The sequence below is a fragment of the Lissotriton helveticus genome, chromosome 3_1, assembly GCF_964261635.1.
Source record: "Lissotriton helveticus chromosome 3_1, aLisHel1.1, whole genome shotgun sequence".
Classification (NCBI taxonomy): domain Eukaryota; kingdom Metazoa; phylum Chordata; class Amphibia; order Caudata; family Salamandridae; genus Lissotriton; species Lissotriton helveticus.
In genome coordinates, this window is record NC_136061.1 from 2122466369 (window position 1) to 2122487023 (window position 20655).

Genomic DNA, 20655 nt, shown 5'->3' on the forward strand with positions numbered 1-20655 from the left:
CCTCACGTGCATCATTTTTGGATCTTCCCTATAAATTACATATATTTTTAGATTCTTCTTTCTTTATGTCTTATGCTCAGCCATTGCAGAAGATATTGATAGTTGTGCATTAGTGCCCAGGCAGATCAAACAGCACGTGAAGTAGATAATGACATCTAAATGCTCTTGGACTCCCCCGAAGGTGAATTTCAGAGACAGCTGGGTCTCTAGATGAATGGTTGAGGTAAATTATATGTCTCTAGGAATATGGTAGGTAGGAGAGAAAAACAAATGCTAATGTAAGAGTTAACACAAAAAGCAGAATGCATGCTCATGAAAAGCTGAGATTCAACAGTCAATCATTACATGTTGTTGAAGCCCATGTGTACAAAAGCTACATTGTTTGCTAGAATAGGTAGCTGTATAATGAGTAGAAGGGGCGCTGAATGTTTCTATTTTTATATCGGAGATAGAGGATGTGTTTGTAAATGGAGGCCAGATGTCTTATGTTTTAAGCATGTTTCAGATCATCTAGAAGATTGTGTTGAGGGAGCTAGTTTTTCAGTATCTAAGTCTTCAGTTATAATCAATAAATAACCCCTACCACTGGTCGTTTGGACCTTTGCTCATCGACAAGGAGATATAAGGAGCTATCATCTACATAGCAAAACATTGATAAAGACTTCAGTTCTGTCACTAAAGTGAATTAGCATGAGTTAAAGGGTTTTTGTTTTTCAAATCTTTCAGTTTTTCATTTTTTTATTCGTTAGGTATTAATCTTTGGATTTCATTATCTGAAGCTAATATGAAATCCATTGATCGGTATGTGATAAGAAAATAGAATAAAACGTTTGTTAGAATTACAGCTAATATAGCAATAATACAACAAGCGTGTTCCACAAAGGAAATTCTCTATTCTAAATATGCTGGCCTAATGAGAGAAAAAGGTGTCAGTTTGAAACCAAATGAAGAGTTCTGATGAGAGAGACATCTCTGTGCCAGTATGAAGCCTTTGCATTATAAGCTGGGAATTATTCTTAGCTCAAAAATATCAGTAGATAATTCATTAAAGTCTAAGTAAGACAGCCTCTCATGAAGAAAAGGCAACAGAAACCTAAAGGCGGGTCTCTCCAGTCAGAGTGTCAGGGAAGGAATCCTACTCTGCTTCAGGAACATGCACTAATATAAACACAGCGGGCCTCATTTATGAAAAGTGAAGCATCGCTGCGAGAAAACAGCGATGCTTCACTTTTCATTGCAACCTCCATGCGACACCTATGATGCGTCATATTTACTGTATGACGCAGCATGATGCATCATGTCGCAAGGAGTTACAGATACATCAGTATTTCTGACGTATCTGTAGGCGCAAAAAGGACGCATTGCTGAAGTGTGTCACAAAAGTGACACAACTCCAGTAATGGGTCATTACAAATGGGCAAGTCCCATGCTAAATGTGCCTGCATCAGTCTTATGCCTGCCATGAGGCAGCCATAAGATATTGACATACTTGCGTCCTAGAAGTGGCGCAGTGAAATCTCATAGATTTCACTGCATCACTTCTACGGCCCTTTCTTGCGTGTGAAATGCCCCATCTACATACATAATCCCTGCCACAGGTATAATATGGTGCAGGGGTTTACAAAGTGACACATCTACCTAGATGCGTCACTTTGTAAATATGACGCAACATGGCACATTTTCTACACCACTGGTGCGTCACAAAAATGGACGCACTGGCGGCGTAAAAGTGACGCAAGGCCTCATAAATAAGGCCCACAAAGTCTATACTGCAACATAATTTTCCTCCTTCTTCTGAGTCCTCCAATAGAATATCAGCAAACTTCTGGGAATAAGCAACCTCCCCAGTTTTTCAGAGGTGCATAATAAGTAACCCCGGGCGGAGCTGGCATAGTGCCTGTACGCGGAGTTCCACGGAGTTGAAAAACATCTCCATGAAACTCTGCTCCGCTCTCTCGCCCCAGCCTAATTAATTATAATTTTCAAAAAACAACACTTAGCTGCTGTGGCTGCCTCCTCCTTGCCATGGTTGCTCTCCTTCCTCGTCCTTCCTCGTCCTCCTCGTTCTCACCGTCCTTATCCATTGGAAACTCCTACATTAATATCTAAAGCTTGAGTGTATTCCTGAAGCTACTGACAACACTTCAAAAAGGTAGGATCCTCGTTAGATTCATTTGTATATTCTCCATTAACTGTGCCTGCCATAGATGCACAATATTGTACAACTTCATCAGCAAATAAATTTCCAACGGTGACATAGCCATTGCCACGTCTGTGAGCTACACATTTAACTGCTGCAGTCTCTTGGGGTAACTGCAAAGCTTCCAATCATCATTTTATGACATAGTCTCTGTGTCTAATACGGGAACTTGATGATATCATAAATCCCCTTTGTGACCAAAGCTGCCCAAAATCATGGACCACACCAAAGCAATATTGATTATCTGTAAATATAGTCACTCTCAATTGAGTTGAAAGATAGCAAGTTCTTGCAAAGGCAATTGATTCTGCCACCTCTACAGAGGTAACTCTTCGAAGACAGGAGGCTTCCACCACTTCTTGAATTGTGCAGACTGTATAAACTGCTCTTAATGTTCCTTCATTGTCTCTTGGGCATGAGTTGTCCAGAAAGATTACATTATCAGGCTTCTGGAGAGGTTCATCTTTAACGTCTGGTCTTTGCTTGGTGCATAAATCTCTAACATCTAGGCTATCAGGGAGCAAGAGCTCTGACCTCATGGTCAGAGAAATTGCTCTCCTCTCTTACAGCTCCTTCTTTGCGTCTCTGCCCCCAGCACCTTTCTGGATCCAGGTAGGTGTTGGAGGCCCTCCTCCACCCGCAGGCTCCTGCCTGCACCTCATCCCTGGTGGTCCAGTGGGAGAGCATTATTTTTCCCTGTTTGCCTTTTTGCTCCCTTTACCCATCACTGCTGCCCCCGCGGCCTGTTCCCGCTCCCGCCTCCCAGCTGCTCCCTCTCCCCCTACCCTAATTAATGGCGGCCTCTACATGGCCTCGCAGCGGACATGCCCAGCGGGTGTGCCACTGGAGCAATGCTGGTGTGGCAAGGACAAGCCTGTCTGCGCCTGACCGGGACCAGCACCAGGGATCCAGGTCCTCTGACCCCCCTGCCGCTATGACTCAGCAACCCTCCACGCAGTCAACCCCAGATTCAACAACGACTGCCAACTCTCAACCCCAAGCCCCACCCAAGGCCCGTTCTCCTGCCGACGCACCTTCACCCACCTCCAGACCTGGACAGTCACCGCCACCCCAGCGGATGCCAACACACCCAAACCCCTGAGCTGCATCCTCCTCAATGTACACTCCCTGCACAGACACGCAGTAGAAATCTGGGACCTCCTGTACACCCTCTCATTGACATCGCTTCCTCACAGAGACCTGGACCAATGCCAGCGCTACACCTGAAATCGCAACTGCCATCCCTGACGGATACAAGATCTAGAGGAAATACCGTCCCAACCACCCTGGAGGAGGCCTCGCCATCGTTCACAAAAGCTCCCTCCAAATGACAACCTTCAACGACTTTTCACCCGCTATGGAACACATCCACTTCCAGATCCAGGTCACCCCAAAACAACTCAATGCGGAATTCTCACCTACAGACCTTCTGGACCCCGCGCCCCGTTCACCAACACCATCGTAGACTACATTTTGCCCCATGCCCTCGCCTCCACGGACTACTTACTGCTCAGAGACCTGAATTTCCACTTTGACAACCTCAGCGACCCCAACTCCACCACCCTCCTTGACAACCTCACCAACATCGGACTGAAGCAACTTGTCACCACCCACACCCACAAGGGGGACACACCCTCGACCCCATCTTTGCTGAAGGAATAAGTATTCGCTTCAGTCTCACCACGCAGCCCCTCTGCATGGACCACCACTGCGTCCACTACTCTTTCTCGAAACCAACACACACAAGCCAATGCCATGCCGCTGTGCAGAAACTGGAACAAGATCACCGAAGAGCACCTCACCTCCGCCCTTTACTGCACTCCTCCCCCACCACGACCAACGGCAACTCTGCAGACAACGAATTCCACAGATGGATCGCTGGCTACGGCACACCTCTTCCACAGCGCTGCCTACGCCATCACACCAGAACTACGACAGACAATCAACTGCACCCTCGAAACAGGCACGTTGACCGATGACTGGAAATGCGCAGAAGTCAGACCCCTCCTCAAGAAGCCCTCCACAGACCCGGTGGACCTCAAGAACTACATGCCCTTCTCCCCCTCCTCTTTGCCACCAAAGTCACAGAGAAGATTGTCAACATCCAGCTAACGAACTTCATAGAGTCCAACAACATCCTTGACACATCTCAATTCCGCTTCCACAGCAACCACAGCACCGAGACAGCCATCATAGCTGCCAAGGACAGCATCTGCACACTCCTTGACCAAGGCCGCACTGCAGCCCTCATTCTACTAGACCTCTCATCAGCCTTCGACATTCTCTCCCACCGCACAATAATCCACAGACTCCACGACGCCTGCATACAGGGAACTGCCCTAGACTGAATTCACTCCTTCCTCACAGGCCAAACTCAAAGAATCAGACTCCCATCCTTCCACGCCCAACTCACAGATATCAGATGCGGAATACCCCAAGGATCCTCCCTCATCCCCATGCTCTTCAACATGTACATGGCCCCCTTCGCAACCATCATCAGAAAACACAGAATCAACATAGTATCCTATGCCGATGACACCCAGCTCATCCTCTCCCTCACCAAGGAACCCGACATCACCATGCACAACTTCCAGGAAGGAATCAAGGACATCGCAACCTGGATGAGCAGCAGCTGCCTGAAGCTCAACTCAGAGAAAACGGAAGTCCTCATCCTCGTGTCCACCCCTCCATGTGGGATGACACCTGGTGGCTCCCCTGCCCTCGGCAACCTCCCCACCCCCATGGACAACGCCAGTAACCTCTGCATTATACTTAACTCCTCCCTCACCATGAACCAACAGATCAACGCTGTATCCTCCACATGCTTCACTACCCTCCGCATACTCCCCACTGAATCCAGGAAAACCATGAACCCTGCACTCATCACCAGCAGGTTGGACTACGGGAACGCCCTCTATGCCTGAATCAACAAATCTCTACTCCAAAAACTCCAGACCGTCCAGAATGCAGCAGCCAGACTCGTCCTTGGCATCCCATGTCAAGACCACATCACCCAGCACCTATGAGACCTCCACTGGCTCCCGTTGAAAAAAGTGTGACCTTCAAGCTGCTCACATACGCCTACAAAGCCCTCCACAACACTGGACCCCAATACCTCAACAAAATAATTTCTTTCTACATCCCCAAGAGAAACCTCCGCTCCACTGACCTAGCCGTGCCCGAAATCCCCTGCACCCATTGAGGCAAAACGGGAGGCGGATCCTTCTCCTACATCGTGGCCAAGACCTGGAACGAACTTCCCCTCAGCATCAGACGAAGCCCCACACTGCAAGCATGCAGGAAGAGCTTCATGGCTTGGCTTTTCCTATGACCAGAGCTGCCTGAAACCCCATCCCCCAGCGCCTTGAGACCCTCACGGGTGAGTAGTGCGTTCTACAAATCCCTGAATGATTGATTGATTGATGTCAGTTTCAACCCCATCAATTTAATTCTCAGACATTGGTAATAATGTAGCTGGATTGAGCATCAGACATCTTTTCAAAACAACGTTGCTGGCAGCAAGTATTTGTTGTTCATACTTTGTAAGTCTACTGTTTGTCAGATACTGCATCTTTGTATGGGTGAACAGTATCTCCACCGAGTGAGGGACCATCACTCTAAGAGGTTACCCCATCACTATGCTCTTAAGTCTCTCAATTCTGACACCAACTGCTGCAACCACTTTAAGGCAGCCTTGCAGTCCTGCAGCATTTGGATCAAGTGTAGCTGAAAAATAGTCAATGTCTTTGAGAGATTCCATGCATCTGAGTAAGCAATGAGAGAGCACAGCATTCCCTCTCACTGCAAAACAATGTGAACATCTTACTATAATCAGGCATCCCTAGTGCTGGGGCAGGGCAGAAACTTTCTTTCAGCTCTAGGAAACATTCAAGCAATCATGGTCCCATGGAAGTGGATCAGGCACATCTTTGTGCATCAGCCTCAGTAAAGGCTTGGCCACTGGGAAAAGGTTTGGTACTCACTGTCGACAGTTGCCAACCATTCCCAGCTATATTATGACCTCTCTCTGAGTTCTGGGTGGACTAATCTCCTGTGACACTTTTCTCATTCCCTTCTCAATGAAATGTCCCACATATTTGCTCGGGGACACCCTGTGTCCATTTTCAAGAAAGTAGTTTCAAAGAGCAATTATATCCTGTTTACATACTTCTTGCATACTTGATGACACAAGAAGATGCCAATGTATTGTACAATAGCTGAATTACCAGACATCTACAAAGACTCAAGATTCTTTTTCAAGATCTGATTAAATATTGAAGGACTTTCTGCATACCCATGAGGAACTCTGCACCATGCCAAAACTCTATCAATAAACACAAATGAAAACAGAATAGAGAAAACGGCCTGACAAAGATCCACAATAGTAAAACACTTTGCGGTTTAGGAGATCTGAAATAGTACTGTTGCTGGATTTGGTACCACGGGACAACTGTGTTGTTAATTTTTTAAAGATCCTATTCAAGCCTAAATTTCCCTGAAAAATCCCATACTTCCATGTTAACAGTATATATTAAATCAGGAGGTAGATCCTCTACCGTTCTCACAGGATATATTCATGCAGCTGTTTCATGTTGGGCGATTTTAAATTCAACATCTTCATCATGCATTTGAAATTTAACAACATCCAGTGTGCAGTAAATAGTGTAATTTAACTTGCAAAAAGATCTCTTCCTAACAGATTTACAGGACTTGAATCACTTAACACAAATTGGTGATCTTCCTTAAAATGAACTTATTTTTACAGGGACTTTCTTTAACCAGCTCAGTTATTTGCTCATTTCTAACACCTACAACTTGGAGCTTCGTTCCCAAGAGGGGCAGGTCTGGGACTTCTGCTGTTCTAACAGTGTACGGGAAGCTCCTGTGTCTATAAGAAATTACACTTGGTGGCCATTAACCTCTGTTTCTGTAAATGGTCCACTTTGGTGAACCTCTTTGACTGCTCTAAGTACACAATCTTCCTCCCACCTCAGGCACCGTCATTGTGAGTTGTCAGAATCGAACTTTCGTTCTCCAACATAGGTAACTGTTGAAATGGGTTCTGATTTTGGAATGGATTTGAATTTGTCATCATTACCTGACACAAATCATCGGAGCTTGTGGGACTTCAATCATGGGAACTTGCATTGGCATCTGCATTTGTTGGACTGGAACCTGAACTGCAACATTTTGCATTTGCATTTGATTTACCCCTTTCAGTTGTCAATCACTACTCTCTTGATTTGGATTATGTATGTGCTCTCTCTTCTAATTCCCGAGTCTGGTACAACGGTGACAAGGGAGTTGATTTTTTTCAACATTGCAGTGTCTATTCCTGAATTTGGATCAACCGAAACATCTTGACCTCTTCCCTGTGAGACACCAACCCACATGGCATAGTTTGACATCAAACCTGAAAACTAACGCCTTGCATTCCACCAACATTTCCTCCATGCAATTGATTCTGAAATTCCTTTTGAGACAGTTCAGGCAGCGCTAGCATAAACCACTCCTTGAGTCTCTTCTGCTTAATTTCCTGCTCATCACTACAGTGTTATGCATACCTCATGATCTCATCTAAAGGTATTCTGTTGTATATGCATAATGATCTCTGGTTGCAATCTAAGAATGAACTGTGACATAAAACTCCTTAGATATCCTTTTTCAGTCTTTGTTTTCCGCTGTGTTGTTTGAACAACTGTAACAATCGTTTATAGTAAGCATGCAGCGATTCTTTCGCTTCTTGTGTAGTTCTATTGATCTTTAACCAATCAATGTCTCTCGCTGAAACTTTACCTTTCAAAAAGGTAATCACCTCATTATACTTGGTCATTACCACAGGTGAGGTTGCATGAGTACGTGCATCTCTTTGAAGCTCAGAACATGGCCACTGCAATTTCTATCTTGAATTCGGCCCACAAATTACTCAGTACCACACTATCAAAGAAAGTATACAAGTTTGTCCGCAAAATCTTTGAAATGTTTACAAATCTTTCAGCTTGTGTATACCACTGTGCCTGATTCTCTTCCAGCTTTGGAAAGTTGTTCATAAATGTTGGCTGATCACCTCTACTAAACACTGCATGAACATATCCTCCACCCGGTATTTCCCTCATAGGAAAGATTAAACCCTTATCTTCATTTGGGGGTGCTGGTGGTGACTTACCATTTATTTTGGTGGTTTCTGTTTGTTTCCCTTTTTCTTTGCCCACTTACTCTCTAAGCTGGTGAAATCGCTCCATTTAAGGCTACAATTCCGCAATTTGTAATATCATCCTGAAGATCTCATTGCCACAAGAGCGTCATCATCTACTTGCGTCCTGAAATATTTTTGTAAGGGTACACTCTTGTATTTTCCTGCTAATTCAGATAATTTATCATAGGTAGCAGCTTCACATCTTGTGATCTCCTTACTTAGATATACCAATTAATTCTCCTGGTATTGATTCAAACGTGAATTATCTAAGTATCCTCTAATAATCTCCTCTAGTTCGACTTTCAGTTATGGGACATTTAAGGACCGCGCTCTTTCCTGGCAAGTTGATGGTCTCTCTGTTTCTCCCACCCATTTATTTTCTAAAGTGTCTTCAAACCACGGTGGGAAACATTCCATTGTCAAATGATCTTGTCTCCCCGTGTGCAATTGGTATCGTAAAGACAATTCTCCTCTCTCCTGTCAATATTTGAACATTTGTTTTTGGTGTGTGTTCAGACAACAATTTGTGAATTTTTTTGATGTTGAGATGGACCCAGTTGCAGATACTCCTACTACAGCACCTTGAACAACAGAAATCTGAACAATCTTTATTGTTGCAATGGCAATAGGCACAGCCAATGTCTGAGCTGATACAACTTGTGTCACTTGGGGCAAGAATAGTCACAATTGATGGAGTAACACTGGGAGCAATTCCAGTTTGGGCTGCTTCAGCTGGTGCAGGTGTAATCGAAAGTACTGGAAGTGGTCTTACTATCTGAATTGTAATCAGATTAACAGAGCTGTAGCCACTGTAGCACTAGTGGTTGGAACACCCTCCGTATTCATGATAGAGGCCACATTTCATTTGGTGGTGAATGTGAGGACAACAAGGCATCTAAAATGTCATCCCCTAAATTACTATCAGTGTCTGTTTTTCTTGCAGCTTCCTCACCATCATTTCCCTGTTTCAGAATTTGTTTTAGACTTTCAGTAGTTATAGCTGGGTACATCCAAGCTCCCTTGACTTCACACTTTCTCCACCTGTGTGGCCTTCACTCCATTAAGCAGCTGCATAATGTCGCACTGCTCCCTTTGCTCTATTCTGGTACCTTTCTTTCTTCTTGGCATGAGCCATTTGCTTACACACATTTAATGCTTCATTTTATGTAGGTCTATGAGATGGTTTAATTTCATGTAACTTTTCTCTTAAACTTTAAACAATCTTTAAAATAAAAGTATCATGTTGTGTAAATTGGAATGGTCCTTCGTTTTTAGTGATCTTACACCATTGACAAAGCCACAAACATGTATGGAGCCCTATGTTTGTTGCTATATAATGAGTTGGCATACCTTCCAGTGGTGCTTCTTCACCCTCCCGAACAGGGACTCACACATCAACCCCTCATCAAATCTCTAAGGGGTTTGAAACATTTTCTGTTTGCAAATATTCAACATCAAAGGAACAGAAATCAAATTAGAAAACCTCAATGTTTTGTTCAGTTAACAATTCTATATAATTCAGTACTTTCCTCCAATCCTGTATAATTCTTCTTTCACAAACCTACCACGGCTTAATGCTTGATGACTCATCAACCAATCTCAATGTGGCACTTGCTTTTACAGATCTATTCCCTGACGTAATTCTTTGCACCTTGCAGCGGTTCACCATCTTTTACAATTTTCTTGTACACAAAATTCTTCAACTCTAAGCAAACACAATAATAAAATAACTTTTGTCTGCTCCACAAAAGAATTCAAAGTAGACCATCCATACTAGAAAACAAGCGGAATTAATGTTTTAACACCCTCTGACTCTACACATACACACAAATGAAATCTGGGCCCGTGGGAGATCACCCTGACTGATATAACTTTGTGTTTGCGCTACAGGTTCCACTAACTACCAATCAATAGTAATACAATCACAACAAAGTGTTGTGGTCCCTATCTCAATTGTGCCTCACAAATCTACACCACAAATCTTAGCAGACAAATAACACCAAAATTTCAACGATTACATTATGAGTCCGACGGGTCAATTGCTCAACATCTACATAAAAACAAATATTGTATTGACTTTACCGTAACAAAAAATATACAACTTCAACACAATGGCAGACTCTTAATCGGACAACTGAGATGCATAACCCTATAAATACTCACACCGCCACCACTGCTACTGTCTTTGCAACAGCAAACTCCTTCAGTCTTCAAGGTCTGGCTTTGGGCTTAGTGGACATAAGCAAATCTCAATTGGAGCAAATTATTTTGGCTCCTTACTCCTGTGACCTAAACCTTTCTTTCACTACCACTTGAGAGAGGGGGGTTTTCTATATCTATATCTTCGGGTAAAATAGTTTTTCAGCCCCAGCCACTGGTCGTATGGACCTGTACTTATTGACAAGAATAAATAGTGATCATCTACATAGCGATAAATCAACAAAGACTTTCAGTTCAGTCAACAAAGAGAATTAGTGTGAGCTAAAGGATTTTATTTTTCAAATCTTTTCATTTTTCATCTATTTATTCGTTAGGTATTAATGTTTGGATTTCAAAATAAATGTTTTATATAATTCATCAATTGGTATTTGATTATAAACGAAAATAAAATATTTTCTAGAATTACAGTTACAGTTAATATAGTAATCATACAACAAGCGTGTGCCATTAATAAAGTTGCACATTCTAAATAGGCAGGGATAATGAGAGAATAAAGGTGTCAGTTCAGAAACCCAATGAAGAGTTCTGATGAGAGAGAGAAATCTCTGCACAAGCATGAAGCCTTTGCATCATAAGTTGGAAAGTATTCCCAGCTCAAAGATATCAGCAGACAATTCAGTAAATTCTCTCATGAAGAGAAGGCATCAGAAACTCAAAGGCAAGTCGCTAGTCAGAGAATCAGGGAAGGAATCCTACTGCTCAAGGAACACACACTAACATGAACACAATAGTCTATGTTGCAACATTATTTTCTTTCTTCTTCTGAGTCTTCCAATAGATTATAAGCAACCTCCTGGGAATAAGCCTGTTTTCTCAGAGATGCACAATATGCTTTTAGACATTGAACCTTGAAAAGTTACATCGTTGATGTTTTGCGGTCCAGACAGCTCTTCCCATGAACCATTCTTCTGGTCACCTCCTATTCTCTTGTTGAGAACTCACTATGTCTAATACATAACAAATGCCTATTCACTAGCTAACAGAAGGCTTCAGAAAAAATACAGCATTTGAAATAAAAGGATAAACATTGTGCACAAACAACTATTTAATGTGTAAAAACATGCCTTTCAGTGTTCATTCTTTATTTTTTAGTTAACATGGCATTGACAGTTAGGTCAACTTAAATAAGCATATTTTATTTATTTTCAAGGCTTTAATATTTAAGTATGATTACCTAATACAAATTTTGCCTTTAACATGTTTTATTTAAATGTAAGGTTTGCACATTAGTAGTAAAAGCATTTTGTTCAGTAATAAAAGTAGCGCAAATTGTGTGACACAGCTTTGGACGTCTTGAAATCGGCTGGTGAGCTTTGTACAAGAAGGGATCACAGGTGATTCTAGCCTTGGAATATTTCGAAATGTATTAGTGAATGAATGGAGGCAACTGTAAAAAGACTCCCAAGTGAGTATCTGTGAAGATGAGGGATTTACCTCTTCACAGGGGGTTTTTCTCAGGTTCTGATTTGCTGCACTAGGCCCTTAGCTGAGGGTTAATAGGCTCAGCAGTCAAAATGAAGGTTTTGTTTAAGAACTTGGTGCTTCTTACACCATTCATTGAACTTTCAGTAACTAGACTGAGAATCTAAAAAATATTTCGCCCCATCAGATATGAATTATTCCTGAAAAAACATACATAAAAAAAGGTACTTCAGTGTGTGTGCCTGGATAATATAAACATTACAACAGATTAAAATGGCCTTCACCCGACAATGGGTGGTTAAAGGGAAACCTACCCATAGTTATGTCCTTATTTCAAGAAGACTGGATATCTACTGGATGAACCACTATGAAATACCACATATTATTCTTTGGCAAACCTCACATTGAGAAAAAGCTTATGACAGAGTGTCCAAGTGCGTTGTGCTCTTTGTCCACCACCCTCATCAACAGTAACAAGCACACATGTGTAAAGGGACAATTGATCAAGTGTTGGTTAAGAGCTCTGTGATTTCAGAGCCTCAACATGAGAGATAGATAGGCTATTTCTTCACTGTACGTTAAGTGCCTAATAAACAGACCGATAGATATAGAAATGGGAAAGGCAATATATGTATATTAAAGCCCATTATGGTGAACCAGCCCACTGTCTCACTGTTTAAAGAAGACTGGGTAATAAAGTAGCTGTGCATACTATTCTTCAGTGGTTGATTATCATCTGCAACCTGTGAACTGGATCGACTCTATTGAAGTCAGAGAATAGAGATGTGGTTTTCTTTAGTTGGAGGAAATGGCTTTAGATGGCTACTTTTATGGTGGTTGGGCAGGTGAATGTTCATAGGTTGGTGGGAAGGTGCTTAATTTTACAAGCTGCAGAAAGGAAAAACACCTGAATCACCAAGTGAAACAGTATGTGACAAGGAGCCATTTTGAATGCTGTACGGGTGTAATGAGCATGCAAGTTGCAGAGTCATGCAGGGCTATAGGACAAGATCAACAGTGCAAGCTGGGAGAGGTGAGTTTCTACACATATTCAAACACCACCTGGCACATCTTATTGAGTGATTTGTTGTACATAATGAGGTTCCATCTCTGATTTCTACACAGGATGTTGAAAGCGTACCCTAGATGGGAAATCAGGAAATGCATAGAAAAGCTAACTTCTGTTTCCTAATTTTGTGTGGAGTAGTGAAGAAAGCCTAGAAGGTTGTTGTAGTGGTCTGGTTTGCTGAGGGAAGTAACAACTGACCACCGAAGGTCTTGACAGAGAGGAAACTGAGGTGTAGCAGATTAACAGCTTTCAGGGCTGTTCAATGTGTGATTCGAGGTGCCAAAAGAGATCACGGATTTGTAGGGCCATTTTTTGCTCAAGCCAAACAGAAAAGTTGTGAGTGTACAGTAAAAATGTCAGAGAATAGAGCCAGGATGGAAAGATTTGGCAGATGGACTGTTTTTGGCATCAAAATTCAAGTGAAACCAGATACTTTCAACCATGCCTGGGTAAAGCATTAATAAGCAAGTGGTCATAGAAGGCTAGAGTTGCAGTCTACTGAACTTACAGTGAGTCAGGAGAAGGTGAAAAAAGATGATGGCATCATTGATAAAAGAAACTGTTTTTTTTGTATGATCACCCTCAATTTTGGGACTGATGCAGCTGTTTTATTTTGACTCTGAACTGAACTAGCCCCTTCTGACCAGCCCCCTGCAGGTGCCCTGGCTCCGTCAAACAGTATTTTCAATTATCTAAACCCTGTTTGGCATATTTAACTTACCTATAAGTCCCTAGTATATGGCACAAAGCGTGTCCAGATCTAGTAATTTAAATGTTACCAGTGGACTGCAGCGCTTATTGTGCCAATACTCCTGTGGCAAAGTGAAAACATGGCTCTAGGTCTTCTTTTGCAGCCTAGTCATGCTGCTTTTAAACTGTGAAATCAATATGGCAGAATAACCCTTTTCCGATGTGCAAACCTTCTTTTTTGCTAATATGTAGGCAGGCAGGCCTTAATATCACTTAAGGCAGGGTGTCAGGAATTAAAAAGATGCAAAAAGAACATTTGATGGACAGAATGCAGAACAATGTCATACATTCACCCCAGTACAGAGATCAGGGCCTAAATCCATAGTTTTTTTGCTCACCATGACATTCCAGTTTGAACACAGCCGTATGCAAATCAGTCTTGACCCTGCGCCAAATGGGAACAGTTTAGCCCGAACTGCCAGGCCACGTCCTCCCTGGACTGGAAACAAGCATCCTAGGACCGGTTTCGGGATTTCACCCCTCATCAGCCAGGATAGCTTCTGTCCAGTGGCATGGAGAGCACAGGACCTACGTCTGGGCATACCCGTCCCTCTTGACAAATGTAAAAATAACATTTGATGAAAAGAATGCAGTCCCTGGACTGGAAACAAGCATCCTAGGACCGGTTTCGGGATTTCACCCCTCATCAGCCAGGATAGCTTCAGTCCAGTGGCATGGAGAGCACAGGACCTACGTCTGGGCATACCCGTCCCTCTTGACAAATGTAAAAAGAACATTTGATGAAAAGAATGCAGAACAATGTCATACATTCACCCCAGTACGGAGATCTGGGCCTACATCCATTGTTTGTTGCTCAACACGCAATTCCAGTCTGAACACAGCCATATGCAAATCAGTCTTGACCCTGCTCCCAATGGGAACAGTTCAGCCCGAACTGCCAGGCCACGTCCTCCCTGGACTGGAAACAAGCATCCTAGGATTGGTTTTGGGGTTTCCAGTCCTGGACCTGGCTTGGCAGTTCGGGCTGGACTGTTCCCATTAGGGGGCCTAAATCCATTGTTTGTTGCTCAACACGCAATTCCAGTCTGAACACAGCCATATGAAAAGCAGTCTTGACCCTGCTCCCAATGGGAACAGTGCAGCCCGAACTGCCAGGCCACGTCCTCCCTGGACTGGAAACAAGCATCCTAGGATTGGTTTTGGGGTTTCCAGTCCAGGACCTGGCTTGGCAGTTCGGGCTGGACTGTTCCCATTAGGCACAGGGTCAAGACTGATTTGCACATGGCCAGAGCTAAACTGGGGTGGCATGGTGAGCAAAGGAATTAGATGCCCAGACGTGGGTCCCTGGCTCACTGTGCCACTGGATTCAAGCTAGCCTGGCTAAATAGGTGTGAAAACCCAAAAACAGTCATAGGACGCTTGTTTACAGTCCAGGGAGGACCTGGCTTGGCAGTTCGCGCTGGACTGTTCTCATGAGGCACAGGGTCAAGACTGATTTGCATATGGCCAGGTAAACTGGGATGGTATGGTGAGCAAAAGAATGATGGATTTAACCCAGATCTCTTGACTGGGGGTGAATGTTTTGATTAGTTCTGCATTCCGTCAATCAATTGTGTGTCTTTTGCTTTCTCGCCCCAAGTGCGCCGGGTATGCCCAGACATGGGTCCCGGGCTCACTATGCCACAGGATTAAAGCTATCCTGGCTGATGAGGTGTGAAACCCCGAAACCGGTCATAGGATGCTTGTTTCCGGTCCAGGGAGGACCTGGCGTGGCTTGGTGAGCAAAAGAATGATGGATTTAACCCATATCTCTTGACAGAGGGTGAATGTTTTGATTTGTTCTGCATTCCGTCCATCAATTGTGTGTCTTTTGCTTTCTCCCCTTAAGTATGCCGGATATGCCCAGATGGGGGTCCCGGGCTCACTGTGCCACTGGATTCAAGCTATCCTGGCTGATATTGGGTGACACCCCAAATCTGGTCCTAGGATGCTTGTTTCTGGTCCAGGGAGGAACTGGCTGGGCAGTTCGGGCTGGACTGTACCCATGAGGCACAGGGTCAAGACTGATTTGCTTATGGCCTGGTCTAAACTGGGGTGGCATGGTGAGCAAAAGAATTATAGATTTAACCCAGATCTCTTGACTGGGGGTGAATGTTTTGATTTGGTCTGTCCATCAATTGTGGGTATTGAAAGAAGCACATGTTGAATTTAAACATTACATGCCCTGTTAGAAATAGGAGTCTCTAATTGGCAGAGATATGCACCTTTGGCCAAATAGGGACACTTGCTTCTAGTCTGGATAAGGAAGTTACACACTTTAGATAACCTCTGCTCACCCCCTTGGTAGCTTGGCACAAGCAGACAGGCTTATTCCCAAAGGCAATGTGTAAAGTATTTGTACCAACACACAGTGTAACACAGCGAAAAGACCACAAATGGATTCCACACCAGATAAAAAAAAGTTTCTTTATCTAAACCAAATGACAAAAATCCAAAATACATCTAACAAGATATCACTTTTAAAATCATTTGTTGCAAAAATAGAATTGTAGAAATAAAATAGCTCCACCTTGGTCTATTACGACGTTGTGACAGGCAGAAATCCAAAGTATGGCGCCGACCGCGATGTGCGTGTGCCGGGCAAGGTGTCACACAGACCCCCAAACAATAGTACCTTGGAAAATGACGTCAACAGGTGATTCATGGCACCGTAGGGGTGAGGCTTTGGCGCTGGGGCAAAGCTGGTTCCCTTCTGCCATGGGGAGGTGAGGCATTCAGTCCGCGAGGAGTTGAGGCGTTGATTCCAGGACACGGAAGTTAGGCAGCATTGTCTGTGAGGTATCGGGTCCAGTGAGGCGATGCGGCGTTGAAGAGTTTGTGAACCTTGTTGGTTATCAGCTCCACGTTAACTTGATGCGGGCGCTGGCAGTGACAGTGTTGGTGCGAGCACTGGCTTCAGGAAGGCCGATAACTGCAAGCGTCGACAAGGGTCGAAGGGTGTCCGAGTTGCAGTGCAAGCAGGGTGGTGCGTTGTGCATTTCACAAGCGGTGCTCCCGGCCTCTGTGCAGGTCGCTGCATCCCTGGCAGCATCACTGACGGCGTCACAGGTGTTCTTCTTGCTTTGCAACTCCAACCACAAAATTCTCAGGGCCAAGAACTGGAATTAGCACCCGTCTGAATGCAGCGCCAAGACACCATAGGGTATACGTTTTACTTTACACACTTTTAAAATAACAGGCATCCACAGAGGCATCCAGGTGCTGGTCAGTGGGTTGTGTTCTGTAGTTCCTATATCGCTGATAGGCTCTGCACATTGGAATAATATACACTATAGTTTTGACATAGGACTGAGGTCAGTTTGTCTCTATTGAGTACATTAAACTTAATTACTTGTGTGTGCCAGCTAACTCAGAGGTCACTAGAAACTTCTCGAATGAACAAGAAGGGATTAGTCTCTGACAACCGCATAAACATGACAACTTTGTTCCCCTTAGAATCAGAACAGTCCTTCTTAGAATTGTGGAAGCAATAGATAACAGTTTCACTCAGTCAATTGTGCATGCTTAGTTTCTACCGAATTACCCAGAAATAATTAGACAGGCTTTTAAAAAAAAAGGCTTTATTGAACACTCTTATTTCTCGTGCAAGAGATATGAGCTGCTACAATCGTAAGACAGAATGGGAAGTATAATACGTACAGCGTTAGCAGTAAGATAAAATAATACTGCAATAGCATGGTTTTTAGCTATGACAAATATTCATAAAAATACATACATAAATAACACAGACTAAAATGTGAATACTCATCTGGTGCTTCTAAATAGTTCTACCCCAGTGTACCTAACCTAAGTGTAGTATGAGGTAATAAGTAGGTGCTGTTTTCTAAAGTATAGCTAGCTATAGTTTTAGTTTTGCCAAGAGTTGCCAAGAGTCCCCCTAGGTTCTAGTCTGCTCCATACCTTAGAATGAGAGAGGTTGGAATCTCTTTCCGGGTCTCGATCTCTAACACTCCGCAAGGGGAGTCAGAAACACTGGAGCTGGATTCTCTGCTAGGAGGATGACAGTGTCTGGTCAGTGCGTCAGGCGGGGACTCGATTTCCTTCCAAACTTGCCGTGGCGAGCCATGCCGTGTAAATATGCAGCCGAGCTGTGGTTTGCCATGGCAAGTGAAGGTATATTTATACCTTGAAGGTGTTAAGGAATGCCGGTATTGGCGTAAAAGTTGGGCAAAGGAACGGCATGAATGAACCCCTAAGGAAGATGTTCATGCATAATAAATTAGTTCTAAAGGCTTAAGAGTCTGGTTTTACAAGAACTCGTTGTGACTTGGATGGACGGTCTTAGGTGACCATGCCTGTATTTGGTTAGCATGGATAATGCCTAAATAAGGGTTGGATTTCTATGCCTAAATAAGGGCAATGTGAATTGTGCCTATATAAGGGCATAAATCGAGAAACCTATATACGGTATCTAAATCGTCACACAATAGTTGCAGGTGAAGTCTTTGTGGCCCTTAGGCTTCAGAACAGGAGGCCAGCAAAGACAGGCCTTTGGAGATTCTTCTTCAAGCAGGTTCAACCAGTAGTTGTCCTTTCCTTGGCAGAAGCAGCAACTGCAGGCCAACCCAGCAAAGCACATACAGCAAAGGGGCAGTACTCCTGCTTACAACTCTCCAGCTCTTCTCCTTGGCAGAGGTTTCTCTTGAGTCCAGAAGTGATCTAATTCTCTGGGGTTTAAGGTCCAATACTTATACCTCATTTTCTCTTTGTTGTCTTTGTGGCAAGGGTCTCTGAGCCCAATTCAAACCAGTTCTGTCCTCTCTGGTGCAGCATGACCACAGGAGGTGGAGACTGCATTGTGCAAAGGAGACACAGACTATTCAAGTGCAGGCACAACTGCTACCACCACTCTAAATGCAGCCAAGGTCCAAGGTCTATTTAGCCCATCTATGAGTCACACAGGAAAGGCAGGACACACCTCTTCCCCTTATTTTGACTGTCTACAGTGAATGCACATCTCCACCTTCTGTCACTCCAAGATCAGATAGTCAATATAGAAGCGGCAGAGGGGCACAGAATGTTTAAACAAGAAAATGCCTTTTTTCTAAAATTGGCATTTTCAAACACTCAATTTAAAAACCATCCCTCTAAAAAGATGGGTTATTCAATTCAGAGTTCAGAGAGCCTAAACTCCATTCCTCTATCTTGTCTCCATGGAAAGTTATACTTGTAAGATGTTACTAAGCAATTCCAATGTTAGCCGATGGGACAGGTAGCCTTTCAATAGTGAAAAATGAATTTGGTAGTATTTCACTATCAAGACATATAAAACACACTAGCACATGTCCTACCTTTTACATACACTGCACCCTGCCCAGCGGCATACCTTCAGCCTACATGAGGGGCTCCTTACATGTAAGAAAAGGGAAAGTTGGGGCCTGGCAAGTGGGTGTACTTGTCAGGTCGATATGACAGTTTAAAACTGTGCACGTAGACACTTCAGTGGTAGGTGTGTGATAGAGTTACAGGGCTACTCATTTGTGTGGCACAAGCAGTGCTGCAGGACCACTAGTAGCATTTGATTTACAGGCCCTGGCACACTTAGTGCACTTTAGTAGGGATTTACCAGCAAATGAAAAATGCCAATTATGGATAACCAATCATAGTTAAAATTTAAACAGGTAGCACTGAACTTTGACACTGATCAGCAGTGGCAAAGTGCCTAAAGCAACTATGCCAGAAAACCGAATTCCATCATACGGTCTAAAATACAGGAGGTAGAGGAAAAAAATCAGGAGAAATCACACCAAGGATGCCAAGTCTAACATGCCATGACATTGCAAACTCAAAATTGATGTTTTTACTGCAGAAAGGCCGGTAGTCTCATTGGCTAACATGGGCTTTCACTAGTACATGCGCTAAGTGCTAACTTCCATTTAGGACCACCGAATATAGTACTTCAATGTATCAAATGAATTGTTACATTTAATCAAACATATTACTCAAGTCAGTTTAAAGTCACTTTTAATGCAAAAGTGGCTTTAGAAAGTTGCCACCTGCTAGCTTCAAAGTTCAAGTATCCATTTCTGATTAACTTCAGCAATTATCACATGAGACACCCTGTTGCCCTCCTGCCAAGAAGTCTGAAGCACTCTCAGGAATGGGAATCAAAATTGCTATTGGCGGGAGAAGGTGTGATCTCTTCCCGTAGGATAGCCAGAGGGCTGTGACCACAGATGGCCCTGGTTCAAAGAGGCTACCACCTCTGGCAGGCAAATGTGAATCACCCTGCAGCCTGCCTTTCCCTTTGTGCAGGTAGACAGGATGGGATTTCTTCCAAGTTTGAAAAAAATATTCTGGACACACATCTGGGTCGGACTGAGACAGAAAATAGGCCTACTACCAGACAATAAAACAGGCCTCCAAACACCCAAGAATGTGACCAATACACTGACGTTTCAGACAAGCCTGTTGTGCACAGTCTGATTGCTCCATAGGCCAGCTCAAAGTTCCCATGGCTCTGTCCAAGGTACGATGAGTTTGACATCTTGTTCTTGGGCAGAACGTTACACTGTGGGATTGTTTATTGCCAACCCCACTGGAAATTAGTTAAAAGTGGGCAGACTTGAGCCTTGGCAATAGAAGCTCCATTGGCTAATGAGCCCTTCCCACCCATAAACTCGAAATTGGCATAAAAATGGCACCCTGGCTATCAGCCTATGAACACTACTGCACTTGGAAAGAATAGAAGAGGGAATGCACCTGCTGTACCTATGGATCTCAGAAAAAAAGAAGGGCTGCTCCAAGGAAGACTGCATCTTCCATGCCTCTCGAGCC

At 43.6% G+C, this 20655-nt stretch overlaps 1 protein-coding gene across 1 annotated transcript in view; it reads left to right on the forward strand.

Moving 5' to 3' along the window:
• Nucleotides 1-20655, forward strand: part of IL16 (interleukin 16) — a 534450-nt gene that overhangs the window by 325742 nt on the left and 188053 nt on the right. The window lies entirely within an intron of this gene.